Genomic DNA, 26,830 nt, shown 5'->3' on the forward strand with positions numbered 1-26,830 from the left:
TGAATATTGTATTCAGTCAATGTCAAATACATTATAAGTACTCCAATCTTCCAATTCAACTAGCTCTTCGTTGTCAAAATCAAACTCTTTACAAGAACTTCTAAGATGCCCTTCATAACCTATCTCTGCTTTCCTACCAACCAGCTCTCCAGACACTCCCCCATCCAGGTGGATGGAAGTGCTTGCAGGGTAAGAGCAAAGGCCTGGAGTCGGACAGCATGGATTCAAATTCCACAACTTACTGGTTCCAGACCTCGGGCAAGAAACCTTCTGATCCCTAGCTTTCTTACCTGCCAAGTGCATATAATACTGTATTGCATCTGATCTAAGTCACAATCAATTGTAAGATGCACCATTATCTTATGTACCCCTGAGAAAGAAAAAAAAAATGCTTCCCATTATAATTATGACATCATCAGCTGGAAGATGTACTGTGTACTGCTTAGCTTTTACTGCATAGCAAATCACTGTAAAATTTAGCGGCTTAAAAAAACAATCATTTATTAGCTCATGATTTTGTGGCTTGGCACTTGGGCTGGTTCAACCAGGTAGTTCCCCTGCTGGTGTCTCCTGAGCTCTCTCTTGCAGCCAGTCAGCTGGTGGATATATGGGCTGGATGGCTCACGAATGGCCTCACTCACTTGGATGTCAGGATATTTGCTGGGGTCTCTTGGTTCTCTTCTACATGTCCACTCCAGTAAGCAGTTCATCCGTCCTAAAATGGTGGCCTCAGGGCTCCAAGCTCTGCAACGGGGATAAGCCCCAGCGTACAATTGCTTTTCAAACTTTGGCTTGCTTTGTGTTTGCCGCTATTCCATTGGCTGAAGCAAGTCACATGACTAAGTCAAGTATCCATGTGGGAAAGGATTACCCAAGGGCATGGATTCAAGGAGAGGAACGACAGTGGCCATATTGCAAAAAGTCTACTGTACATCCTGATGCCAGAGAGATTAAAATCTGGAAAAATATGCATCTGAGATTACACAAAATATAGTAAAAGTAGTGGATGTTAAAGATTTATTTTGGTGATCATTTCACAATATACAGATATGGAATCATTGTGCTGGACATCTGTCACTAATATATGTTCTCTATATCGATCAAGTCAACCATATCTCAATTTAAGAAAGTAAAGAAGAAACAGGGGCACCTGGGTGGCTCAGTTGGTTGAGCCTCTGACTTCAGCTCAGGTCATGATCTCACGGTCAGTGAGTTCGAGTCCCACGTCTGGCTCTGTGCGGACAGCTCAGAGCCTGGAGCCTGCTTGGGATTCTGTGTCACCCTCTTTCTCTGCCCCTCCCCTGCTCGGGTTCTGTCTCTCTGTCTCTCAAAAATAAATAAACGTTAAAAAAAAAAAGAAAGTAAAGAAGAAACATATTAGCTAAAGTGAAAATAGAATCAAAGAATATTTAATTTATAGTTCTGTTGGTGGAGGGACACCCTGTGTTTAAAGAGATGAGAGGCAAATGTTTTGAAAAGCAGCTAATGTCATTAGCTTCTAGCGAAGGAAAACACATTTTGCTGGGACTGGAGAGAAAAAGGTGCAAATGGATACAGATAAGTTTGAAAATATTAGAGCTGAAAGAGGAAGGAAGCCTGCCCTCCACTCTTGTGACCAAAATAAATCCAATATCCTACATTCCGAGGAATATATTGTCGTGACACCTTTTCCCTCCCCATCCCTCTAGTCCTGTGCTCCTTCTGTTTTCACAGAAGAAATCATGTTTCCACAGGAAAAAATCATGCTTTGGGGAGTATTAGCCAAGGAAATAGTTCATTGGTCAATCTGAAAACACACATGATTGTCCAGTTCAATGCACAGCGGTGGTTATATTGTTTCCCTTAAGAGTTTCTACCTTTGAGCATTCCTGGCAGGTCCATCAGTGAGCCCTCCAGCCTTCTGTAAACTTCAGTGAGTCAGTAGGGTTTCTAAAACTAAAGTTCCCAGTTCATAACCACTAATGCTCTAACAAGCCATGAATTTCTGCTCTAAAATCTGGAGTGTCACTTTAAACAGTTCAGGGTGACTAGATGAAATATATCACTGAGAAGGTCTCCTTTCAAGGTATTTAAATATTAATCCCGCCTCTGCCTTCCAAACATTGTGTTCTCTTTTTGTTCAGTCATCCCTCAGCTGATCTAATAGAGGAATATGTAAATCAAAACTTTTGAAAGTGTGTTTTCTGCTTTTTAGAAGAAAACCATAATTTCTTAAGAAAATAAAATCCTATATCTGATTCTGGAATAAACACTGGGATAGATATGGAGAGATAGGTAGATGGTATATAGATAGATGAGAGATAGATAGATAGATAGGAAGATAGGAAGATGAGGGTTACCTGGGTGGATCAGCTGGTTGAGTGGCCAGCTCTTGATTTCAGCTCAGGTCATGTTCTGACGGTCGGGGGCTCCACATTGAGCACGGCGTCTGCTTGGGATTCTCTCCCTCTCTCTCTCTGCCCCTCCCCCGCGTGCTCTCTCTTTCTCTCCAAATCAAATCAAATCAGGTCAGATAAAAATATATAAAAGATAGAAAGATGAGTAGATAGACAAATTAGGTAGAGATGGACAGATAGATATGTCTGGAGTATGGTAGGCCTTTTGGGGATTGAGTGTATCTCTTATCCAAGAAAGGATGATTATGTTAAAAAAAAAAGCAGGGGGTGGTGGTGGTGAGTTGCTGTGTGAGATAATGTCTGCAAAGCACTTAGTACAGTACTTGCCCCCAGTGAATATTCTATAAGTGCTATTACTTACGATTCTCTTTGGAAAGGCTTTGTAGCTATGCTTTTTGTATCTGCAACCCTATAAATTCTTATTTATCATCCAAAACCTAACTCAGGCATCCCTTTCTCCAGGACACAGACACACACAGATACGCAGACACACACACACACACACACACACACACACAGACAACACACACCTTGTTATCCCCAGAGTCGTGCTAGCCTGCCATTTAAGTTGCACTGCCTGTTTGTGATAGGTTGTCATTTCCGTGCTTCTAGGTCTGTGGGCCTGGCTTTGAGCATCCTGACAGCAGACGTTGTGTGTCTAGACATCTCCTCCCCTCATCCCAAGACAATGCCTGGGACTCGATACGTGTTTATTCCATTGAACCGGTATGTCACCACCAATAGTACTGCTTCTCCTTCTCCAAGGTGTAACTGCTGTTTCCTCCGGAGGTGGTCCCACAGCTCTGTCTGATGGTTCTGGCACAGAACTTGTCACATTCATTGTGATTACTTGTTCGTGTAATGCACACGCAGGTAGGATGTGCCTTCTTCACACTCTACGTCTACGTGAGACTCCCCTCACCGTGCCTGGTGGTAGCAGTGAGTACTCTGCTCATCCTTGTGACATAAATAAAAAGTGTCTCGAATCTCCATTCTACTTATTCTCAGGAAGGCCTGTGGCTAGAAGTCTAGAGGAAAATTGGATTGAGTATGTGATTCATCAGGGGTTGTTTCTAGTCCATTCCTAGAACCTGAGCTCACTGGCTTCCCTCTCCTCTGAGGTCACAATGCTGCTCCCTCATCATGTGCTTGAGTGCCCGGGGGAGCCCAGCCCCCGTCCCTGGGGTCTCTCTCACCCTTCCACCCCACCCAAGGAACAGTCATGTCGCGGGCCCATGACACCCAGCAATATTTGAAGTTTCTCTCAGTGAACAGAATGTGTCTAAAAATACCACAAGGAGCATATGGGACTCGGACCAGATCATCTGTCACCCGATGTCTCTGGGAACAGGACACTGGTAACCCCCGTGGGGTTGGGACATCGGTTCGGAGTGGTGTTGAAACTGGGTGAGTGGGCAACATGCATCCTCCCTCAGTTCTGCTCTGGCCGCTCCTTCATGCGCGTTGCACCAGCCCAGCCACTGCAGGCTCCCCCCAGGCCCACACCTTAGCCTTCTGGAGGCCATGGCCCACCTTGAGAATCTGATGAAAAATATGGATCCGCACCTCATAAACGCTTCCCGTGCGCTGTCTGTGGGTGTCCGAGGCTCCCTAGGTTAAGAGCCTGTGATAGAATAGAAAAATTCAAATCTCTACGTTCAAGGCTGGACTCTGCCTCTTCCCGGTGTTTAAAAAATGGTTAAAGAAGACAGTTTAAGGGGCACCTGGGTGCCTCGGTCAGTTAAACATCCGACTCTTGATTTTGGCTCAGGTCCTGATCTCATGGTCGTGGGATGCGGCCCCATGTGGGGCTCCACACTGAGTGTGATTCTCTGTCTGAAATCAAAAGAAAGAGAGAGAGAGAGAACAGAATTTAAGTGATATGAATAAGCTATTTAACACTTCACGGAACCGATAGTCCCCATTCAAGAACGGCAAAACAGAGAAGAAGGCAGGAAGCATTTATAAAATAAATAATAAAGAACAGGGAAGAGAAAACCAGAAAATAATCTGATTGGCTGGGGCTACTTAGGCAACCTTGATTGGAATGAGAAGGAACAAGGAAATAAGTACAGAGCCTGAGTTGGCTTGGCTTTGGGGGACTAGCCAACTCACGTATTTCTGGTCAAGAGGATCACTTACAGGGACATGAAAGTGATCTGAATTTTGATTTGTTGATGGTACACCCTGGTCAGGAGCAGATCCAACTTGGGCCTAGAAATTTATCTTAACGCTAGTTATGTGACTTATCTCTCTGAGCCTCAGTTTCCACATACGAACAGTAGGTTGTAAGGGGCCCGCCACATAATAGGTCCTTGGTCCTCGCTTCCCCATCCCAAGCTTCCAGATATGTTTTCATTTTTAAGTGCATGGTGCTATCAGTTTGGCACGTGTAGGCAGCAAAGGGTTGACGTTTGATCGTAAATTCAGCTTTTCAGGTATTCACTTAAAAACGTTTGTGGGCATTTACTGTGTGCTATCTAGGAGGTAGGTGTTGGAGTGTGTAGGTAGGTGTGGGTCTGTGTGTATATATACCTGTTCACGAAGGATGTAGAGTTGAATATAAAATGGAACCTCAGTTCACAGCATGATGACCTAGTGCCTATCTATCCCTAGACTATACCCTCTCTGAAAATTTTTCGCACAAAATATTTCACCTAATTAACTCACTACAAAGACACGGTATTGGTGCCCCAGTATTTTGGCCACGTGATCAAAGTCTGGCCCTTGTTTGGTGCCCACCTCCCTCTGTGACAATACCTTCTTGTCCTTGACTTTGTTAAATTCAATGCCAAGAGTCTCCATCGGGAATATTCTTACATAGTCTGAATTGAAGGAGATGTCTTAGGTCTAAATATAGGAATACATGGCTGGTTTTGTATCATCGCTGAAAATCCGTGTGTGTGTGTGTGTGTGTGTGTGTGTGTGTATCTGACAGGCTTTTCTTCAGTTTAAAATGCAGGCTGCTCACATACATATGGGCTTCTGGTCATTTGGACTCACTATTGAAGACATTTAAATGACTCTGTTCTCATGCGGTCTTCTTCAGGTCAATCGATTTGCCAGAATTTACCAAGCTCCCATTTTCCCAAGCCCATGGCTTTTTGCTAATAATCTGGGGAGGTTACTGAAGACAAATAACTAAATTTCTGAAATCTCTGTCTCCTGGGTGTTGTTCCTACTGAGATACCCCCATGCTATTAAGCTTCTACACTTTTCGTGTTAAAAAAAAATAGCATGGTGGTCTAGTCTCAACTTTGGGTGAACAGGTCTGCTTTAATTTGTCTCTTTTTCAAGTTTATTGAAAATCATCCTTACCATCCACTCACATTTACTGGGCAGCTACTATTTTGCACCGTCTGGGGCTGGGAACTGTTGTGGGTGTAAGCCATGATTTCTGTTTCCAAAGGTTCTGGGCTTTTTTTTTTTTTTTTTTAATGTTTATTTATTTTTGAGGTGGGGGAAGGGCAGAGAGAGAGAGGGAGACACAGAATCCAAAGCAGGCTCCAGGCTCTGAGCTGTCAGCACAGAGCCCAATGCTGGGCTTTAAACTCACAAACCAAGGGATCACGACTGGAGCCAAAGTCGGATGCTTAACTGACTGAGCGACCCAGGTGCCTCTGATTCCAAAGATGATATCATAAAGAATATATTTGGTCTTTGCCCTTCATTCCTGGCATGGAGTCCCTAAAATCCTTGGAATTTCCTGAGTGCTCAGTGTCTTTTGTTACTCAAAGTGAGTCCCTTTAGTTTTAGAGGGTCCCTTTGGTTTTATGCTAGCGAGGAGATTTATGTTAGCCTCAGAATAGGGTTGATCTTCCAGCCTCACTCATTGAGTTCCAGGAAGGAGCAGGTGGAGATTAAGTTTCTAGAAAACCTCCGAAAAGAAGAAATTTGATGAGCTTCTGGGTTAGTAGATGCATTCACGTGCCTGGAGGGTGGCATATTCCAGCCCCACACAGATAGACAGTCCTGCACTCAAGACCTTCCTGGACCTTGCTCTATGTACCTCCTCATCTGGCTGCTTATTTTTTATCATTTATAATATCCTTTCGAGTAAACCAATAAGTGTGTTTCCCTGAAATCTATGAATGGTTCTAGCAGATTATGGAACCTGAGAAGTGGGTCACGGGAACCCCAGTTTGTAGCCAAATTAGACGTAAGGATGGGGCCTTACTACTTGCAAGTGACATCTGAAGAAGGAAGGCAGCCTTTTTGGGACTGAGCCCTTACCCTGTGGGGTCTGTGCTAATGCTAGGTTACAGATTGGATTGAATTGTTGGGCAGCCAGTTGGATGTCAGCAGAAAATTGGCTGCTGGTGTTGGAAAACACCTTGGGAACACAGGATATATTTATTTAAAGATAAATAATAATACCAAATAGCACATGAAAACTGTAAGTGAGTGGTGCCTTAGTCAGCTTATGTTAGGTTTTGCTACAGTAATGTCAACTTTAAATCAGTGGCCGATAACAAAGGTTTATTTTTCATTCTCTTGATGGCTGAACTAAAGATCGACCGTGGACTCCACAGATCTTCGTCTTTCCAGGACCCAGGTTGGAGGGACAGCCTCTCTCTAAGGAGATGCCACTCTTATGACAGAGAATAAAGTGCAATGGGAGAGCTACAAGATCACTCTCAAAGCTCCGCTTGGATGGGACACATGTCACTTCTCACATTTTAGTGGCCCCGTCAAGTTATGAGGGTGGTGTGTAATCCTTCCACAAGAAAGGGCTGCGAATCATAGGGACCAAAATCCAATCTATCATAAATAGCATAGGGAAAGAGTGCTATGGGAACGAAGAGGTGGCAAGCTCATGGGGGGAGGGGGTCAAATGGAGCCACTGAAGGGGCCTTGAAGGATGGTTAGGATTTAGACAGATGGAGTAGGTGCTAGGTCCTTTAGATGAGGCAGCAAAGTGTCCAAAACATATTCAGGTGACAAGAAATAGACAAATCAGAAAGAATAGGGTTGGAGGAGACAGGCTGTCTTAGAGAAAGATTGAGCTCCCTGTGTCAATATACATGGATACGTGATACTAGTTGCTAATATTTATTGAACTTTGTATTTAATTCTGCCATGAGATTTTCTCCCCATTGGTACCTGGGCTGAGAAGCTGGAAGAGCAGAGCCATCTTCTAGCAAGATCAGTCTCGTCAGAATGCCACCACCACAGCCGCAGTACCTGCCATGAGGGGATCCCAGCCCTCCCTTTGTGTCGGTTATACTCACTCAAGAGTCCAAATTGTAGGATGGGCTTCTGGTTGCCAGACTCTGGCCCGGTGCCTGGGCCCAGGCTGCCAGGGATAGAGAGAGAAAGAGGAGCTCTCTGCTTTGTCATCTGTAGTCACAGACCAGGTCGTGTGACACTCCTGCTCCCAAACAGAAGGAGGGTTGAACATCGCACAGTAGAAATGACAAATGTCCACTACCTTCTGTAACCCCATGGAAGGGGACAATTCGGTTATAACATTTGTAGTGACAGAAGCAAGGACTAGGATTAGAATTAATGTAGAGGAGGGGAATTAGTTATTTCTCAGAGACTTGGGGGGATGGTATAATGGTAGGCCTCATGGTGGAATAGCCCCTTAAATAAAGTTTTGAAGGATAAATGGGTAAGAATCATCAAGGCAGACGATAACAGGTCCAGACACAAGTGAGCGTGTATGGAGGTACAGATGTGTGAAACAGCACTGAGGGACATTCATTGGGAACACAACAAGGACATGGGTCCAACATGGCAGCTGCTCTCAGCGAGCACAGCTGATTGGACTGAGAGATGGAGAGGCACTGAACAGCGTCAAGTAGAGGTGAGTCACGCTTGCATTTTCGAAGCTCACTCTGATCCCTGATGGAGGGCAGATGGCAGGAACTGGTGTGGGTCAGGGTTAAGCCTGGTAGGCCACGGGAGATCAAGTTTCTCATTCTGGCCCTTTCACCAATTTACTGTATGATTTGGCCTCTAGCTTATGCTTTCCGGTTTAGGCCTCACTATTCTCATCTTTAAGATGCTTTGGATGGATAAGATCATCTTAATGTAGTCCATTCTACCTTTGAAGTTCTAGGACTTAGTCGCCCCAAAGGAAGATCGGAGTACAAGTATAAAAGGCTTTCAATTCCGGGGTAAGGTATTTGAACGACTTATTTATTTATTCAACAGATATTTATGGAGTGCTTCCTATGTCAAGCACTGTTCTAGGCTTCAGGGAAATAGCAGAGAATAAGAAACCACTATGGGAAATTTTTGGAATAAGAACTTACACCCTAGGGGAGCCTGGGTGGCTCAGTTTGTTAAGCATCCGACTTCGGCCCAGGTCATGATCTCGCGGTCCATGAGTTCGAGCCCCGTGTTGGGCTCTGTGCTGAGAGCTCAGAGCCTGGAGCCTGTTTCAGATTCTGGGTCTCCCTCTTTCTCTCTCCTCCCCCACTCATGCTCTGTCTCTCTCTTCTCAAAAATAAATAAACGTTAAAAAAAAATGTCCAACTCTCAATGATCTCATGATCTCACAGTTTGTGAGTCTGAGCCCCTCATTGGGCTCTGCACTGACAGCATGGAGCCTGTTTGAGATTCTGTCTCCCTCTCTCTCTGCTCCTCCCCCCACTTGCTCTCTATCTCTCAAATAAAAATAAACCTAAAAAAAAAGAGCTGACATCCCAACCAGGTGGAGATTAGACACAACTCTCTAATAATAGAAGGTGGCGCTATGTGCTAGGAAGAAAAAGGAAACAATAGAAAAATAAAAGTTGGGGGGATTGAGAGTGACAGGAGAAAGGCACTCCTTACATGGGCTGGCAGGGAGGGCTTCTCAAGGAAGCGAAAGAGACTTTTAGGAGAGATTTAAATGAAGGAGGGATCAAGTCCCGTGAAGACGGGTGGGAAGAATTTTCCCAGCAGAGTGATCAAATAAATGGCAACTGCAAAGGTGTCAGGGTGGTTTGTTTAAAGGAGAGCAGGAGGTCAGTGGGGCAGAGCAGAGTAAGAAGAGCTTCAGGTAAAGGAAAGAGCAATTGTAAAGGCTCTAAGTTATGTTTAAGAAAGACCAAGGCATTCAATATGGTGTAATGGAGTAAGCCAGGAAAAAGGTCTCAGTAGGTGACTTCAGAGAAGTGGCCAAGAGCCAACTTCCCTCCATGACTTGTTTTTTTATTCCATTATTTCAGTGTGTGACAGGCACTGGGCTAAGCTCTGGAAACACACCCACGAACTGGCTATGCCTTCAAGGAGCTGAAAATGTTTCCAATGGACTCACAAATATGTCAAACACATTTCTAGTCATCAACCTTATTGTCTAGCACTTCGTGTCTTGCCAACTTTCATCAAACTCTTCTGATCCACCAGGCTGTTGTTTAACGTGTTTGCTGTGCCTGGGTTTGCCCTTATCATCCCACACATCTAAAGCTTCCTTAGTCTTTAAGGTCAGCTCAAATACCAGTTCCTTCAGGAAATTTCTTTTGCCCTAGACTGGAAGAAATCTCTGTTGTTCTGTGTCATGCATCTATCAATTTGTCCCTCTATCCATTTGTCCATCCTTCCATCCATGCACCTATCCATCCATCCATCATATTCTCTGATTCTTTTTCTGTTTAACAGGTAGCAGCCCTGTCCTGGGAATTGTTGATGCAGCAGTAAACAAAACACCATCCTGCTTTCAATGATGTCAGAATATAATGCCAAAGTAACAAGAAAATAAACCATTGAAATACAGGAAATGTTACAAGCTATCTTTTTCTTTTTTGTTTTTAATCAGGCACTTGCTGTTTGTCTAATGCCATAGTAAACACAATGAGCACTAATAAAAAGTGAAATATTGAATCCCGACTTTAAGGGCATCTCCTGTTTCATAAATAGAATTTGTAAACAATTTTTCAGTGTAGAGAATAGATATTAAATATCTGCTGATTAAAGACTTCATATAAAGTTCAAGTAGTAGAAATACAATCGGATGATTTAGTCTGATGACAAAAATACAGTGGACCCCTGAACAATGCAGGGCCGAGGGGTGCTGACCTCCCCACACAGTCGAAATCTATCTGCAACTTTGGACTCCCAAGAAACTGAGCCACTAGTAGCCTACTGTTGACCAGAAGACTTACCTATAACATAAACAGTCGATTGATACATATTCTGTATGCTCTACGTATTATATATTGTATTCTTACAATAAAGTAAGTTATAGGGGGTGCCTGGGTGGCTCAGCATCCAACTCTTTATTTGGCTCAGGTCATGATCTCACAGTTCATGAAACTGAGCCCCACGTCAGGCTCTGCAGTGTGGAGCCTACTTGGGATTCTCTCTCTCTCCCTCTCTCTGCCCCTCCCCTGCTCATTCTCTCTCTCTCCCTAAATAAATAAATAAGCTTAAAAACACTAAAGTAAGCTAGAGAAAAGAATATGTTGTTAAGAAAATCATAAGGAAGAGAGAATACATTTATAGAACTGTACTGTATTTATGAATCCCATAGGTTTACATCATTTGTTCACGAGATGAATCATCTGTCAGTACCTACCTCAATATTACACGATACAAAACAATGTAGATGTTAATACGTATAACACTAGACATCAAACAATGAAAATATAATGAAAGAAATTCATGTTTATTTACAGGTATAATGGTTCATGCATTGACAATGAAAAAGCAGCAGTGTGATTGCTTTATGGTAGCCTAGTATATCCCACATGACTGCTCCACAGTAGCCTAGCCGATACATTAATGAGTGAATTGCTATAAAAATTTTATGGCACAAAGCATCATGGTCAGATTCATAACAGTATTGAAAACATTGTTATGTTTTGTAAAACCACTTACATGTGATTGGCTGACACGCAGTTTCTCCACTTACGAGAGACAGCGGCCTTCCTTTTGCTTCCAGTTGTCCTATAATGACTTCCCTTTTTCTTGAACCACATTAGAGGCTACAGGTATGCCTTTCTTACAGCAATCCTGCATCCACATAAAAGCTGCATTTTCAATACGACCCAAAAGGGTATTTAGCAAGAGGTGCAAAGTTTTTTGGTGTGCCTGGGGTGGCACAGTTGGTTAAGCATCTGACTCTCCATCTTGGCTCAGGTCACGATCTCACGGTTGGTGAGTGCATAGGGCTATGCGCTGATGGCCCAGAGCCTGCGTGGGATCCTGTTTCTCCTTCTCTCTGCTCCTCCCCTGCTTGTTTGTTCTCTCTCTCTCTCTTTCTCCGAAAATAAATACATAAACTTAAGAAAAGGAAGGTCAAGGTTTTCATGGCTACTGGCCTGGCTGTGGTCATGGCCTCATGCAGTTTCTTTTGTTTTCTTTACAATGGTCTCTATGCTGGGTTCATGCACTTGAAACCATAGGCAAAGGCAGCTGCAGATCACGGTCCACAGTACATATTAAGAAATTCAACTTCCTCTTGTCATGTCAGGACTTTGCTTCTTGGGAGCATTTCCAGCGTCACTAGTGGCACTTCAGGTGGATTCCATGGCATTATTTAAGGTCTGCAGTATTGATTAAACGTGATGAAAAATACGCAAGAACTGTGAGCGGTCACTTTTTACTGCAATATGCAATTGACTCGAGAGAGGAGCTGCCCACATGGAGATAATTAGCATCACAGGGTGTTTTAAGCGGATACTTACAACACTTGAGCTCACCACAATGGTCACAGGAGGTAGCTATGAAATTACCAGTGTAGTGAAATATGTACTACAGTTAGTTTTATGCAGTTATGATCTAATACTGCATCTGCGTTTACATTTCTCCTAACTGCAGATGGGAGTATGTATGGTCTGTGTGCATGAGTTTTGATAAATTTTAACTTTTTATCATAGATTTGTGTATATATTTTTTGGCAGCAAATGATAAAATAGTCTGTACACATTTTATTCATTCGTGACGTACCTAACCTGTGCATAATTTCTTCGATATTTCTAGGCTATGTGGTTTGTCTATGAGGTTTTTTTTTCAAATTGTCAGAAATCTCCATGAAATTTTCCAATATAATTACTGAAAAGAATTCGTGTACAAGTGGACACACACAGTTCAAGCCCGGGGTGTTGAAGGGTGAACTGCAGTCTATGTATGACTTTCGCCGATAATGGAGCAGATCTCTCAAAGAGTAAATTTCTAATCGATCAATCAATCAAAAATATTGCAAAACACTCTATCGGCTAGACACTGTGGGAGAACCCCACTCAAAGTATGTATATTTATGTTTAGCTGTGGGGATAAGACCCACACATTTCGAAGAGTAACTGCACTAAAAAAATAAGACGCTGAAGGATGGCGGTGAAATTAGTGGTGTGTGCAAAATAAATGATATAAATTCAGACAAGTATCGAGGAGGGATGCTTTAAATCGGTCCTTCCGCGGTGAGCAAAATTCATAGGATGATAACGAACGGAGGGTGGAAGCCCCGTTTGGGGAAATGATGAACACAAAGGCCCAGCTGAGAGATGGCGAAGTGTTAAAAACCACAGGGAAGAGCGTGGCGCTCATTCAGTCTTAGGGAACTGGCACTGGCCTGTTTCGCTAATCAGCATCCCGAGCATATGGCCTGACATAAATGTATGTTGGATGAATGAATCTTTAAAAATGAATGAACGAGCCAGACGAGCTACCGCGGATTCTTATTTAGGAAAATGGCTTCAAGAATATGGTGCTTCTGGAAGATTCGCCTGGCAGAGTAGAACCGAGTAGGAGAGAGTGAAAAGAGGGCTCCCTCCTGGGAGGCGTGGCGTCACACGGAAGAGCCAACACTCACACCGGAGAGGGCCAACGACGGCACAAGGGACTGGAAAGGTGGCGGGGGGTGTTTGCGGAGGGTCGTCCTAGGAGAAGGCGAAATCCAGGGGCAGCGGGAGGGGGGACATGGAGGTGTAGAGCCCCCAGTCGAACTGCAGAGATGTGCAGAGCAGGCACCTGCTCTCCTGCATGGAGGGAGCCGGCAGAACCCCGTGTTAGGGTTCCATCTCAGCGTGCCCTCTTCCTTATCTAGGCTGAGTTAATTTTCCTGCAATTCTGTAGCAATACAATAACTCTTTATAGAGCCAAACCAGCAAAGAGCGCCTATGGTTTATTTCCACAAGTGTCTGAGATCTCCTTTATCTTTTCCGTGATCCAGCAGATAGATGACGGCTATCATTTTATGTTTTGTATGTTTTAGGTGGGGGCAAGGGGTGCACTTCATTGGCTTCTGAGCTGGGGGAACACTGTTGGCGGAGGTCCCCAAAAGGCGGCAAGAAGCTGCACTGGGCGGGGAGGGGGAGAGTGATGTTTACTCTGCTGTTGCACCAACACCCAGGAAAGGCGCGGATCCTACAGCTAATAAATGATGGGGTTAACACCTCCATCGCCTGTCTCTGGGTCCCACATCTGTGGACAGCTCAATAAATGGAACAGATTTTTGTCTGGACAAGCTGAAGCCCTGCCTGAAGGCTGGTGTATATTTAGATGTCTGCCCACCCGTGTCCATCCTGAAGTTGGTGTGCTCTTTTGAAACACATTTGTTAAATACAAATAAAAGTCATCTTCCCATAAAGTTTGTTGGGCATCCATTTTGTCAGAAGGATAATAACAGTTCACAGAATTTCTGAGGGCCACGGCAGTAGTACACGGAGCAATTCGGAATATGGTAGAGAAGTCTGGATGCATCTGGAATATATTTTGCAGTAAGAACCAATAAGTTTTATTTCTTGATTGGATGGGGTTGGGTTGTGGTATTAGTGGGGGAAATAGAGTACTCCAGAATGACTCGTGTTTTTGCCCTGAAGGATTGGTAGATCACGGTGCCATTTATCGGCCATTTATCGGACGGGAAAGATTTGGGCGGGAATCAGTTTGTGAAGAAAATAAAGAATTCTGCTCTGGAGGTAAGTTTGAGATGTCTGTGAGCCACCTCCGTGGAGTTTCTGCGAAGGCAATCAGACATACACTCAAGCGAGTCCAGGGCTGGAATTCAAGTTTGGGAGATGGACTTTTGCAAATCTCCTGCCTCTTTCTCAGATGTTAGGTTCAGGAAAAAGGGGACAGAAATGTTTCTTGCTTCAGAGAAATGAATAATACTGATGTCCATTTGCTCATTCATATTGCTATTCATTCCTCGAATATTTATTCAGTGCTTTTCGGTGCTGGATACTGTGTTCAATTCTATGAATATAATGGCAATTCAATGAGCACATACGATCACTGCCCTCATTGGATCTGACATCTAGAGCGGCACGGTGAACATAATCTGAGCTTCATACAAAAGTTTAAATTTTCTGATAGCCACATTAAAAAAGCAAAAGGAAGTAGATGAAGTTAATTTTAATACTGTGTGTTATTTAACCCAAGAGGTCCAGAAGAATGCCATTTTGACATGCAATAAATATGAAAATTATCATAAGATATTTTACATTCTTTTTTAAACTTTGGTTTTCAAACTCCATTGTGCATTTTATACATACAGCACCGGGGTCAGACTGACCCTGCACTTGAGGTACTCAAGGGCCACATCCAGCACAGATCGAGAGGGTGTTGTGCAACTTGGCTCCTTGATGTCTAAACCCCTTCCTTCTGCCCACTGGTCATTGTGAGTTCAAGCCCCATGTTGGGCTCTGTGCTGACAGCTCAGGGCCTGGAGCCTGCTTTGGATTCTGTGTCTCCCTCTCACTCTCTGCCCCTCCCCTGCCCGTACTCTGTCCCTCTCTGTCTCTCTCAAAAATAAACATTTAAAAAGTTAGTAAGAGAATTTTATTTTCAGTAAATCAATCTAAGTCTCAGAGTTCCCGTAGACAGGTTCCCTTGTCTTGTTTCCCTGACATGTGTTAATGATGCTATTAGACAGTACTTCCTCTCTGAATCCCAGCACCCAGCCATGATAGGGCACAGGGCGTATTTAATGAATGAACACGGAACGGTATGTTTGCTCTGTGACCCAGAGGAGGAGAATGTGTGGGATTCTGTTTTTGGAACTGGTTCCTTCTTCGAACAACAGATCCAAAGACTAATGCCTTCTGTGATGTCACTCAGAAGGAATCAACATGGACGGTTCTTTCTTTAATGAGTGTGTATCCTATGTGATGCCTCTTCCCCATCGCATGCAGTTCAAAGGTCAACAAAAACAGACTGTAAGCAAATACCATTTCATTCATGTGTGGAATTTAAGAAACAAACAAGCGAAGGGGTGGGCGGGGGGGGGGGGGGGGGGAAGAGCAATACAAGCCAAGAAACAGACTCTTCACTGTAGAGAACACACTGATGGTTCCCGGAGGGGAGGGGGTGGGGGGGGGGAATAGGTGATGGGGATTAACTAGCACACTTGCTGTGATGAGCACTGGGTGATGGATGGAAGTGTTGAACACCTGAGACTAATATTACACTGTATGTTAACCAACTGGAATTTGAATAAAAACTTAAAAAAACAGGTCGTGAGGACAGCGACTTTTGAAACCTAAGAGGGGTACAGAAGGCCAAATAGGAACAACTTTTGTCAGCAGGACACAAAGGAGCTTCACTGCTTAGGAGCAACCACTTCTCCCCGACCCCTCCAAGCAGGCTGCCCAAGCAAACACGCCCATGGCAGCGTTAATTTTCCCACCTAACGTTCTCCCTGAAGATTCCCCCCTCTAAGGACAGGTTTGGGTCAGCATTGGCATGCATGCTGAAATTTGCCCGATCTTTCTGTCTTTTGCCTTCTTAGTTCTGCTAATTCACCAGAGTCTGAACACTAGGTTCTCCTCCAGGTCCCTGAGCCTGGGGATGTGCCTTGCAGGGGCATCAGCAATGAAGGAATGAGACAGGCTGGGATAATCGGGGCCTCCGACCAACAGCAGCCAAGGATTTGCTTAGGGAGCTGGAGAAGGGTGGGATTGCCATCAGACTGGAATACAAGTGTCATCTTGAGTGAAGGAGGGGGAGAAAGGTGGAGTGAACACTTCCTTGGCTCCCGAGCTGTCAGGAAAGTTGGGCAAGGCCAAAGGGCGTCCTGAGACAAAGTCACCAGTCAGTGGAGTCCCACGTATCCCACAAAGGGGCCCGTCCTAGCGCCCCGGCCCCCTCGGTCCTCATTGGCGGGGCACAGCTTGTGGGAAGGGTGATCTCGGTGAGGCAGAGGTGGATTTCAGAGAGAGCACAGAGGCCGGTGCCCTGGGCCAGTTATGCCCCCAAGCAGTCGGAGGTCTGCATCCTCAGGGCCCCTGTAGGCCCACGTCCAGGCTCTGTCTGGAACAAGCTGTGTGGGCCCAGCTCGGCTCCTACACAGAGCAAGTCCATATGACACGGTGCAATGTGCCCTGGAATTGGCGTGGAGGTTCTGGGTGAAGCCCCCGATCGCCGCTAGCTCTGTGACCTTAGATGAGGCGCCAAACCTCTCAGAGACTTGGTTTCTTGATTTTAAAGTAACACCTCTCTCCCAGCGTCGTGGGGAATGACACGAGCCCACAGGTGCCGACCGCCTGGTACAATGTACGAATAGGCATGTTGTGACACAATCAACAAAGAGCAATTGTTAAAGACTGATGACAGGAAGCCTGGAATTCTGCTGTGAGGAAAGTCTGTGGCAATGATAGGGATGTGCCCACCTTTGTGGTTATGTTTGTACCGTGCTGTGAGCTAGTTCAGGATTCAAATTCTGTAGGGTCTCATCACTTAGTAGATGTCAGTTTCTACATTAGGTTCTAGGCAGATTATTTGTTTATTTATTTAAAGTGTATTTATTTATTTTGAGAGAGAGCATGCACGCAGTGGAGGGGCAGAGAGAGAGGGAGAGAGAGAGACTCCCAAGCAGGCCCCGAGCTGTCAGCGTGGAGCCCAGTGTGGTGCCTGAACTCATGAACTGTGAGATCATGCCCTGAGCCGAAACCTAGAATCGGACAGTTAACCGACTGAGCCACCCAGGCGCCCCTAGCCAGATATTTAAAAAATGTTTTTAATTTTAAAAATGCATAGGGATTGGGGGAGATAGAGTATTTCCAGAAAGACCTAAAATTTTACAAAAGATGGCTATTCTGCTGCTCCCCAATAATTCACGGTTGATGATAATTCATGGTTAAGTCATTGGTAGCTGCTTCATGCGTCCTGCTTTCCTTTTCTGCCTTCCAAGAAGAGGAAGATGCTGGTGAGAAAAAGCTGTCTTAGTTAAAGGGTGTCCCTCAGTTTTTATCGTAGGCAAACATTGAGGTTCGAAGGGCCGGACAGCCACCTCTTAGATGGCTATTGGGTAAGATCACACGCCTCAGCAGTGACTGAGACCTCATCCAGAGACTCAGATTCCTGGGCAAATCACTCATTTCGTGAAGGATTCCAGAGGATGGAGTGTGTGATGCTGGAAAGGAAAGCTGGAAAGATCCCATGGATTTCTTTCCAAATAGTTGAAGGATTCAGAACTGTATAGATTTTATTCTGAAAATGGTTGAAGCAGACACTACGATGTCAGACCCTTTGTTACTGTAAATGTACTGTAAATGGTATTTGCTTACAGACCCAGACCCGATGTTAGCTCTGGGGCTGTGGGTAAATGAAATGACATGTTGGACCGGTAGGAACAGGTAGGAACCGGGTGGCCGAGGGTGGAGCCTGCACCACACCGAGTGAGTCACCCCCGTAACAATTTACTCCACTATGAGAAAACAGGCCACTCCACCCAAGGACACCCAAGGACACCCCCAGAGAGAAGATTCCCCAGCCAGGCAACTTGCCTCCCTGCTGATCTCAGTGAAGTGTTTTGTTTCATTCTGCCGCCACCCAAAGATTAAAGGCGGTGATTTCTCCTTCAAGGGCAGCGATTTCTCCTTCAAGGGAAGCCCTAAACTGACACCTTTCCCAACTTCTCCTTCCTTCTGGCCACGCTACCTCTTCCACTCTATGGCAGTCCTGCATCCGTGGCCAGTTCAAAGGGCACATGACTACAGCGATGAGGGAATAAACCAGATGCAGAGAGAGGGGTTTGACTAAGCCAGGGTTTCCAAACGTGAGGTTCACCGCCCGCCTGCTTCAGAGTCACCTGGAGAGCTCATTAAGAAGGAGGCTTCATCAATCTTATCTAGACCTACTTATTCAGAATGCCTGGGTGTGGAATCCAGAATCTGTATTCTCTCCCCCACCACACGTACAGTAATTTTCCCCAGGTGATTCTTTTGCACACACAAATATGAGTCCCAATTAGATGATGTCTCAGCTCTCAGATCAAAAAAAAATCCTGCGGCTTCATGATCCTGGTTTGAGAAAATTTATCTGATTTTTCAGTTATTTACAGTCTTAAAGTTTTATGCTCCTTTTTCTCTTGGGTATTCTCTTTGCACCTTCTCTTTTATTAGTCAGAGATCTATTTTTTAAGTCTCATCAAATTATTTTTTTTAATTTTTTTTTTCAAAGTTTATTTATTTTTGGGACAGAGAGAGACAGAGCATGAACGGGGGAGGGGCAGAGAGAGAGGGAGACACAGAATCGGAAACAGGCTCCAGGCTCCGAGCCATCATCAGCCCAGAGCCCGACGCGGGGCTCGAACTCCCGGACCTCGAGATCGTGACCTGGCTGAAGTCGGACGCTTAACCGACTGCGCCACCCAGGCGCCCCTCATCAAATTATTTTAAAATAATATACACAGTATATTACACACAAGACTCTATGCTTTGCATGGGGGATGGGATACTTCCAAAAATACATAAGGTGCCCTTCCTGAAAGGTGCATTCAGGTCAGAAAAGGAGCTACGAGTGTGTGGAACCAACTTCACTGCACGGCTGAGGGCAATCCCAGGACCCTAGGAAACCTCCCCCACCCCTGCTCCTGATTGGTCAATGCTTGGACATGCCAGTTAATAAATATCAGAAATATCAATCCTGGCAATAAGTAGAAAGAAAGTTCTTCAAGATTTGAGAGGAGGAAGACATCACAATCGACTGGGACAATGGGGGGGTGCTCCATAGAAGTGGCAATTGAGGGAGACTTTAAAGGATAGGTATGACTTCAATGGGAAGAGGACCTTTCAGTAGAAAAAAAAGTATGAGAAAAGGCACAGGTGCAGGGAATTATAAGATGTGATCGTGGGAGAGATTCAGTTTGGATTGAGCGGAGAGGGGTTTAATTGGAAACATGGATGGGGTATCCGTTCTCTAGTGCTGCATGACCAACCACTCCAAAACAACAACAATTACCTATCTTGCTCATGAATCATGAATTTGTTTCATCCGTGGCAGCTTAACTGGGGGGAGGGGCTGGGGAATTCATTTTCAAGATGGCTCTCTCACGTGGCTGAAAAGTTGGAGGTGGCTCTCTGTTCTTCCTTATGTGGGCCTCTCTGCAGCTTGGCCTTCCTCACAGCCATTGGGTTGCAACGTAAACATTCCAAGAGGGCCACATGAAAGATCTCTCACCTTGTATGACCGGGCTTTGGGAGTCAGAGTGTCACCTCGGCTGTGCTCACCAGTCTACCCAAATTCGAAGAGTGGGAACAGGGACTGCAACTTTTTTTTTTTTAATGTTTATCTATTTATTTTTTAGAGAGAGATTGAGAGACAGAGAGAGAGCACAGGTGAGCAGGGGAGGAGCAGAGAGAGAGGGAGAGAGAAAATCCCAAGCTGGCTCCATGCCATCAGCGCAGAGCCCCACGCAGGGCTTAATCTCACGAACAGCGAGATCATGACCCGAGCCAAAATCAAAAGTCAGAGGCTCAACTGATTTAGCCACCCAGGCACCCAACTTCAGAGACTGCAGCTCGTAAAGGTAGGAGTGTCAGAGTCTTTGTAAGAAGAGTGCAGGAAGGGAGATATTGATGTAGCCAATATTAGAAAATACATGTGAAATAACTCTAATAATGTATTAGATAGTAATACAAAGTGCTTTTTAAAAACATAGATGATTTCATTATATGTAGCACAACAACCTCCCAAATAGGTAAATAGTATTCTTTTTTTTTTTTTTTTAACGTTTATTTATTTTTGAGACCGAGAGAGACAGAGCAGGAACGGGGGAGGGGCAGAGAGAGGGAGACACAGAATGTGAAGCAGGCTCCAGGCTCCGAGCTGTCAGCACAGAGCCCGACGCGGGGCTCAAACTCACAGACCGCGAGATCATGACCTGAGCCGAAGTCGGCCGCTTAACCGACTGAGCCACCCAGGCGCCCCACTAGTATTCTTATTTTGCAGATGAAAAAAGAAACTCAGAGAGGTGGAGTGGAGAGGTGGATGTGCCATGAATTTGATGAAACTTCACTAGCACTCACACCTTCTTCCAAAGCCCTAGGAGGGGCCCAGAATGGTGGTTACATAGCCACAACTTTCATAAATATTCAGAGGTAAGATGTATTAAGTGCAACTGGTTAAATCTACTGTACTTTTTCACCTTAACCTCTCCTCCATCCCATTGTTCCTTGTGTGAGGTGTCATTGGAGGGGAGATAGGCATTTTGGAGATCCAGTTGAGGGGAAATTAAATTACGGATATATTTATTTTTGGTGGAGTGAGACATATTGATGTGTTTTTCAGTGACTTCAAGGTATCTAGGTAAGGTATTACTGGGAATCCCAAAGTACAACGACTTCCAGGAATATTCCTAGAGCTTATCGGCTGACTCATCTAGTATTGTGATTCTGAAGTCCAGGACCAAAGCTTATAGTGTGATATGGCTTTGCTCTGTAGCACCTGGAATTAGAATTAAAATATATGGATAGTGGAGGAGAAATAAAGTTGAAAGGCACATAACCAGAAGCTTGTCCATGGAGAATGCTTTTGATCAGGACGGACTTGCTGTATCTTCCCAAAGGAAGAAAAAAATTCAAGTTCAAGGAAAGAAGAAAAACACTATGATACCAGTATTAAGAAAGAGGGTCTGTCCTGAAAGTCTCTGAAAGGAAGGCTGGATCTCAGAGCCACTGACAGGTAAGGAGAGATGCCTGCACTGTACAGGAGGTGGGAGAGAGATGAAGCTCCCTAGTTCTCACAATAAAGAAGAATTTGCAGAGCATAGGAGTGTGGTCACCCTCGTGATCAACCAGCAACAAAAAGCTGGTTTTTTGTTTATAATTTATAATTGTATTTTATATAATTTATATAAAATTATAAATGTTTATAATTTATAAATTACCATTCTTTACATGACGCTGGGTGGGGATCCTGGAGTGTGGAAGGTGACACACAGGATTAGACGGTTTCTGACCTTGTGATACAAAGTCATGTCCAATGAAGCTAACTCAGACTGGCTTGGGGAGTGAAACCAATAACAGAAGGAAAAGCAAAAATTACTTATACAATGCAGCAACTGTGTCTACGCTATTTGTTGGCACATGCTATTTGTCGCTTGAGATGGAATATAGATATCGTGTTTGGGAAAGGATAGATGGGAAAAAAATCACCAAAGTCCCGTGCTTACCCAGGGCAGGAATTAGAGAAATCCCACTGGAGAGGCTTTGTGGAGGAAATTGATTCTAAGAATCACTTACAAAGTGGGCTGGGGAAGGGAGGTTATTCCTGGGGCATGCTCCAAATAACACTTGGGGGGTTCAGCTCCTGATGGAATTACTGTGTAAGAAGTAAAGGAATTTCGAGTGTGTTTGAGAGGAGTGATCTAAAACCCACAATGACTGGGGCACCTGGGTGGTTCAGTATGTGAAGCATCTGACTTCGGCTCAGGCTCAGGTCATGATCTTGTGGTTCGTGGGTTCGAGCCCTGCACCAGGACCTCTGCTGGCAGTGCAGAGCCTGCTATGTACGGATCCTCTGTCTCCCTTTCTCTCTGCCCCTCCCCCACTCACTCTCGCCCTCTCTCTCTCTCTCTCTCTCTCCCCCTGTCTCTCAAAAATAAATAAACATTTAAAAAAACCCACAATGAAAATAACTGCTATCATTTTTTTAGACACCTGTGTGAAACCAGAAAAAAAACCAAAGTCGGTAAAATAATCTTCAATCCCGACGATGCCTTTGAAAGAGACCAGACAATCTTGGATGTGTTTGCTAAAGGTCTTAGGACTCAGGATGTCATCAGAAATGGTGCGGTTGGGGTCAAACAGGCCAGGCTGATGAGTGGTAAGTGAGACCTGAAGAAGACAAGAGTTGTAAGACCAAGACCATGGCCCTGGCAATGGGAGAGGGGAGCGTGTCCGTGAAGCGATGAGCCGTGGTAAGGGGTGGACAGGAACTGAAGCTCACTCTGAGGTTTATGGGTGGTGCTGGCCTCCCCGAAAACAAAAAATAACCTCCTGTGTTTCTTTTGCGACTATCTCCAGACACAGCCTGGTCCTCTGTACACGTACCTCTCTAACGAATGGATGAACAGGCAGCGCCCGCTGACTTTTATTGCCACCTGGCTTCCAGCTGTCACCACACCAACTGCAGAGTCTTTTCTGGTCCCCCCGGTCTTTCCTCCCCTCAGCAGCCCTGGGCACAGAAGACCTTTGTCTTCTTTGGAAAATCCCTTCCCTGTTTTGTGGCTTCCGTCATCTGCATTAACTGTCACTTTTTTTTTTTTTTTTTTTTTTGGCCTTACTGTCACCTCTCCCTCTGCTCCTTCATTTAGTCTTTCAATGGCTCCTCTCTAATCTCATGTTCCCCAAATGCAGGCACTCCCAGGTGTCAATCTGAGTCTTCTGGTCTTATATCAGGCTCTAGTTCATTTTTGTTTTACAAATACAGACAATTGTTACAGTAATCCCCCAATCTACATCTCGAGTCAACCTTTTGGTCAAAGATTCTAGTACATGGTCCTCGAGGTATTACCCTCATTTCACGCTCCAAATATCCAACCCGTACGTAACTCCTCATCGAATTCCTAAAACTAACTCTGTCCCTTGCTTCCTGATTTCTGGTCATGTTATCACACTTCTCCAATTCTCCTACATTGGTGGCTTTGGGTCTGTCTTTTCCTTTGTCCCCCAAATCAGCCGCCAAAGTCCTATGGACTCATCTTTGCCGTTTTTGTAAACTCGTTCCCACCTGTCTCTCCTTATCCCAGGAACTCCAGGGTGTAGTCTGTTAGCTGTCTTTCTCTAAACTATCACCTGGAAATGCTGCTTTCACGGCAGTGGTAGTAGCGGGAGTATCACGTGTTAAGCGCTTACTGTATGTGAGGTACTCTAGCAGAAGCTTGAAATACATGACCTCACTTAAGCCTCTCCCCCTATGAATGGGGGGTATCGTAAAACATATTTACAAACAAGAAGACAACCTCGGCAAGCTCAGCTGTTTCCCAGAGTCATTCAGCTGACGTGGAGTGTGGCCTTGAACTCATACCTTGTCTCATTCCAAACTTTGCCATGCTATGGATGTGCTAAGATATCCACAGCAGTCTCCTGTTACTTACCGGGTCAAGCCCAGCACCCTCGTTCAACATCCAGTGTCTCCAGAACTGAGCTTGACCAACCCGTCTAGTTTACTGCTTTCTGCTCTCCAGAGGGGACCCTTCTTCCTACCTCCCCCCACCTTCCTGTGTGGTGGGTGGAGCACAGACATTGAATCATGATTCTGGCATTTAGTACTTCTCTAAATTCGAGTTCTCTCATTTGTAAAATACCCAACCCCAAATCCCAGATTGTGGCGAGGATTAGATATAATGAAGGTACAGAGCCTGGCATGGTGCAAGGCACATACTAGGGGCACAATAAATAGGACCACTGTGATGGTTACTATTATTTCTGCTTTGGGGCCTTTGTTCATGATATTCCCCACATATGGAAATGCTTGTCCTTCCTATTAGTCTTGCCTAACAGTTCTTGTTTTGTTTGTTGGTTTAAATTCTAGTTAACATAGAGTGTATTATTGGTTTCAGGAGTAGAACCCAGTGATTCATCACTTACATACAACACCCAGTGCTCATCCTGACACATGCCCTCCTTCATGCCCATGACCCATTTAGCCCATCCCCCCCACCAACCTCCGCTCCAGCAACCCTCAGTCTATAATCTGTATTTAAGAGGTTTGCCTCCCTCTCTGTTTTTATCTTATTTTTCCTTCCCTTCCCCTATGTTCATGTGTTTTGTTTCTTAAATTCCACATATGAGTAAAATCATATATTTGTCTTTCTCTGACCGACCTATTTCGCTTAGCATAATACACTCTAGTTCCATCCACATTGTTCCAAGTGGCACAATTTCATTCTTGTTGATCATCGAGTATTCCATTTATATATATATATACACACACATATATATACACCACATCTTCTTAATGACTCATCAGTTGATGGACATTTGGGCTCTTTCCATAATTTGCTATTGTTGATAGCACTGCTATAAACATTGGGGTGCCCCTTCAAAACAGCATACCTGTATCCCTTGGGTAAATAACTAGTAGTACAATTGCTGGGTCTTAGGGTAGTTATATTTTTTAATTTTTTGAGGAACCTCCATACTCTTTTCCAGAGTGGCTGCACCAGTTTGCATTTCCACCAACATTGCAAAAGGGTTCCCTTTTCTCTGCATCCTCGCCAACATCTTGTTTCCTGAGTTGTTCATCTTAGCTATTCTGACAGGTGCGAGGTGGTATCTCATTGTGGTTTTGATTTGTATTTCCCTGATAATGAGTGATGTTGAGCATCTTTTCACGTGTCTGTTAGCCATCTGGATGTCTTCTTTGGAAATGTGTCTATTCATGTCTTGTGCCCATATTTTCACTGGATTATTTGCTTTTTTGGTGTTGAGTTTGCTAAGTTCTTTGTAGATTTTGCATATGAACCCTTTATCCAACAAGTTGTTTGCAAATATCTTCTCTCATCCTGTCAGTTGCCTTTTAGTTTTGTTGATTGTTTCCTTTGCAGTGCAGAAGCTTGTATCTTGATGAGGTCCCAATAGTTCATTTTTGCTTTTGTTTCCCTTGCCTCTGGAGACATGTCTAGTAAGAAGTGCTGGGCTGAGGTCAAAGAGGTTGATGCCTGTTTTCTCCTCTAGGATTTTGATGGTTTTCTGTCTTACATTTGGGTCTTTCATCCATTTTGAACTTATTTTTGTGTATGGTGTAAGAAAGTGGTACAGTTTCATTCTTCTGCATGTCACTGTTGAGTTTTCCCAACACCATTTGCTGGAGGGACTGTCTTTTTTTTCCATTGGATATTTCCTGCTTTGTTAAAGATTAGTTGGCTATATGTTCGTGAGTCCATTTCTGGGTTCTCTATTCTGTTCCACGGATCTATGCGTCTGTTTTTGTGCCAGTAGCATACTGTCTTGATGATTACAGCTTTGTAATGTCACTTGAAGTCTGGAATTGTTATGCCTCCAGCTTTGGTTTTCTTTTTCAACATTGCTTTCGGCTATTTGGGGTTTTTTCTGGTTCCATAAAAATTTTAGAATAATTTTTTCTAGTCCTGTGAAGAATCCTGGTGTTATTTTGATAGGGATTGCATGGAATGTGTAGATTGCTTTGGATAGTATCAATATTTTAACAGTATTTTTTCTTCCAATCCACGAGCATGGAATGTTTTTTCCATTTCTTTGTGTCCTCTTCCATTTCTTTGATAAGTGTTCTATAGTTTTCAGCATACAGATCTTTTACCTCTTGGGTTAGGTTTATTTCTAGGTATCTTATGGTTTGGGTGCAATTGTAAATGGGATCGATTCCTTGATTCTTGATTTCTCCTTCTGCTGCTTCATTATGTATAGAAATGCAACCGATTTCTGTTTGTTGATTTTATATCTTGTGATTTTGCTGAATTCATGGATCAGTTCTAGCAGGTTTTTTTGGTGGAGTAATCAGACAACAAAAAGAAATAAAGGCATACAAATTGGAAAAGAAGGAGTCAAACTTTCACTCTTCACAGGCAACATGATACTCTACGTGGAAAACCCAAAAGACTCTAGCCAAACAGTTCTTACAGCCAAATCCCACCTTTATTAAACTCCCCTATACTCCAGAAAACACTGATCTCTCCCCTCTGCAATTGTAGACACACTTTTTATACACATGAGATGATTAGTATTATATACTATCTTATTTTCCAATGGTTTCATGTAAATGAGTCTCACACGTTACTTGTGAACTTGGTTGTATTTCTTCTGTTCTCATCCTTTTTTTTAATGTTTATTTATTTTTGAGAGAGTGAGAGAAACACAGAGTGCAAGTGGGGGAGGGGCAGAGAGAGAGGGAGACACAGGGTCTGAAGCAGGCTCTAGGCTCTGAGCCATCAGTACAGATCCCAACACAGGGCTCAAACCCATGAACGGTGAGATCATGACCTGAGCCGAAGTTGGAAGCTTAACCAACTGAGCCATCTAGACGCTCCTGTTCTCATTTTTCTGTTTTCATCTCAAAAGTCCTGGCAAAGGGTACCAGAGTGATTTGTTAATTGATTGATGGAGAAATTTAAACATTAGGAGAAGGAAATTTAAAAATTATGAGAGAAAAAAGAGCAAATTGGGTATTATCTTGTTTGATTTGATTTAGTAATCAATGGTTTGTGTTTAGGTAGCCCTGTAAGAGGCCTGGACCAGGGGAGGAGATTCAGAAAAACAGGTAATAACAGCTGTATTCTAGGGAGAGAGAAGGAGTAGATCTCG

General features: G+C 44.1%; 1 long non-coding RNA gene across 1 annotated transcript; it reads left to right on the top strand.

Annotated features, from left to right (window-relative positions):
• The first annotated feature begins 3,714 nt into the window (after positions 1 to 3,714).
• LOC125164142 (uncharacterized) lies at positions 3,715 to 10,074 on the top strand. The gene is made up of 3 exons (XR_007151650.1): positions 3,715 to 3,803; positions 6,909 to 8,518; positions 9,987 to 10,074. It is a non-coding gene; the product is annotated as an uncharacterized LOC125164142 (long non-coding RNA).
• The last annotated feature ends 16,756 nt before the right edge of the window (positions 10,075 to 26,830 follow it).

Source organism: Prionailurus viverrinus, chromosome B1 (assembly GCF_022837055.1).
Source record: "Prionailurus viverrinus isolate Anna chromosome B1, UM_Priviv_1.0, whole genome shotgun sequence".
NCBI classification, from domain to species: Eukaryota; Metazoa; Chordata; class Mammalia; order Carnivora; family Felidae; genus Prionailurus; species Prionailurus viverrinus.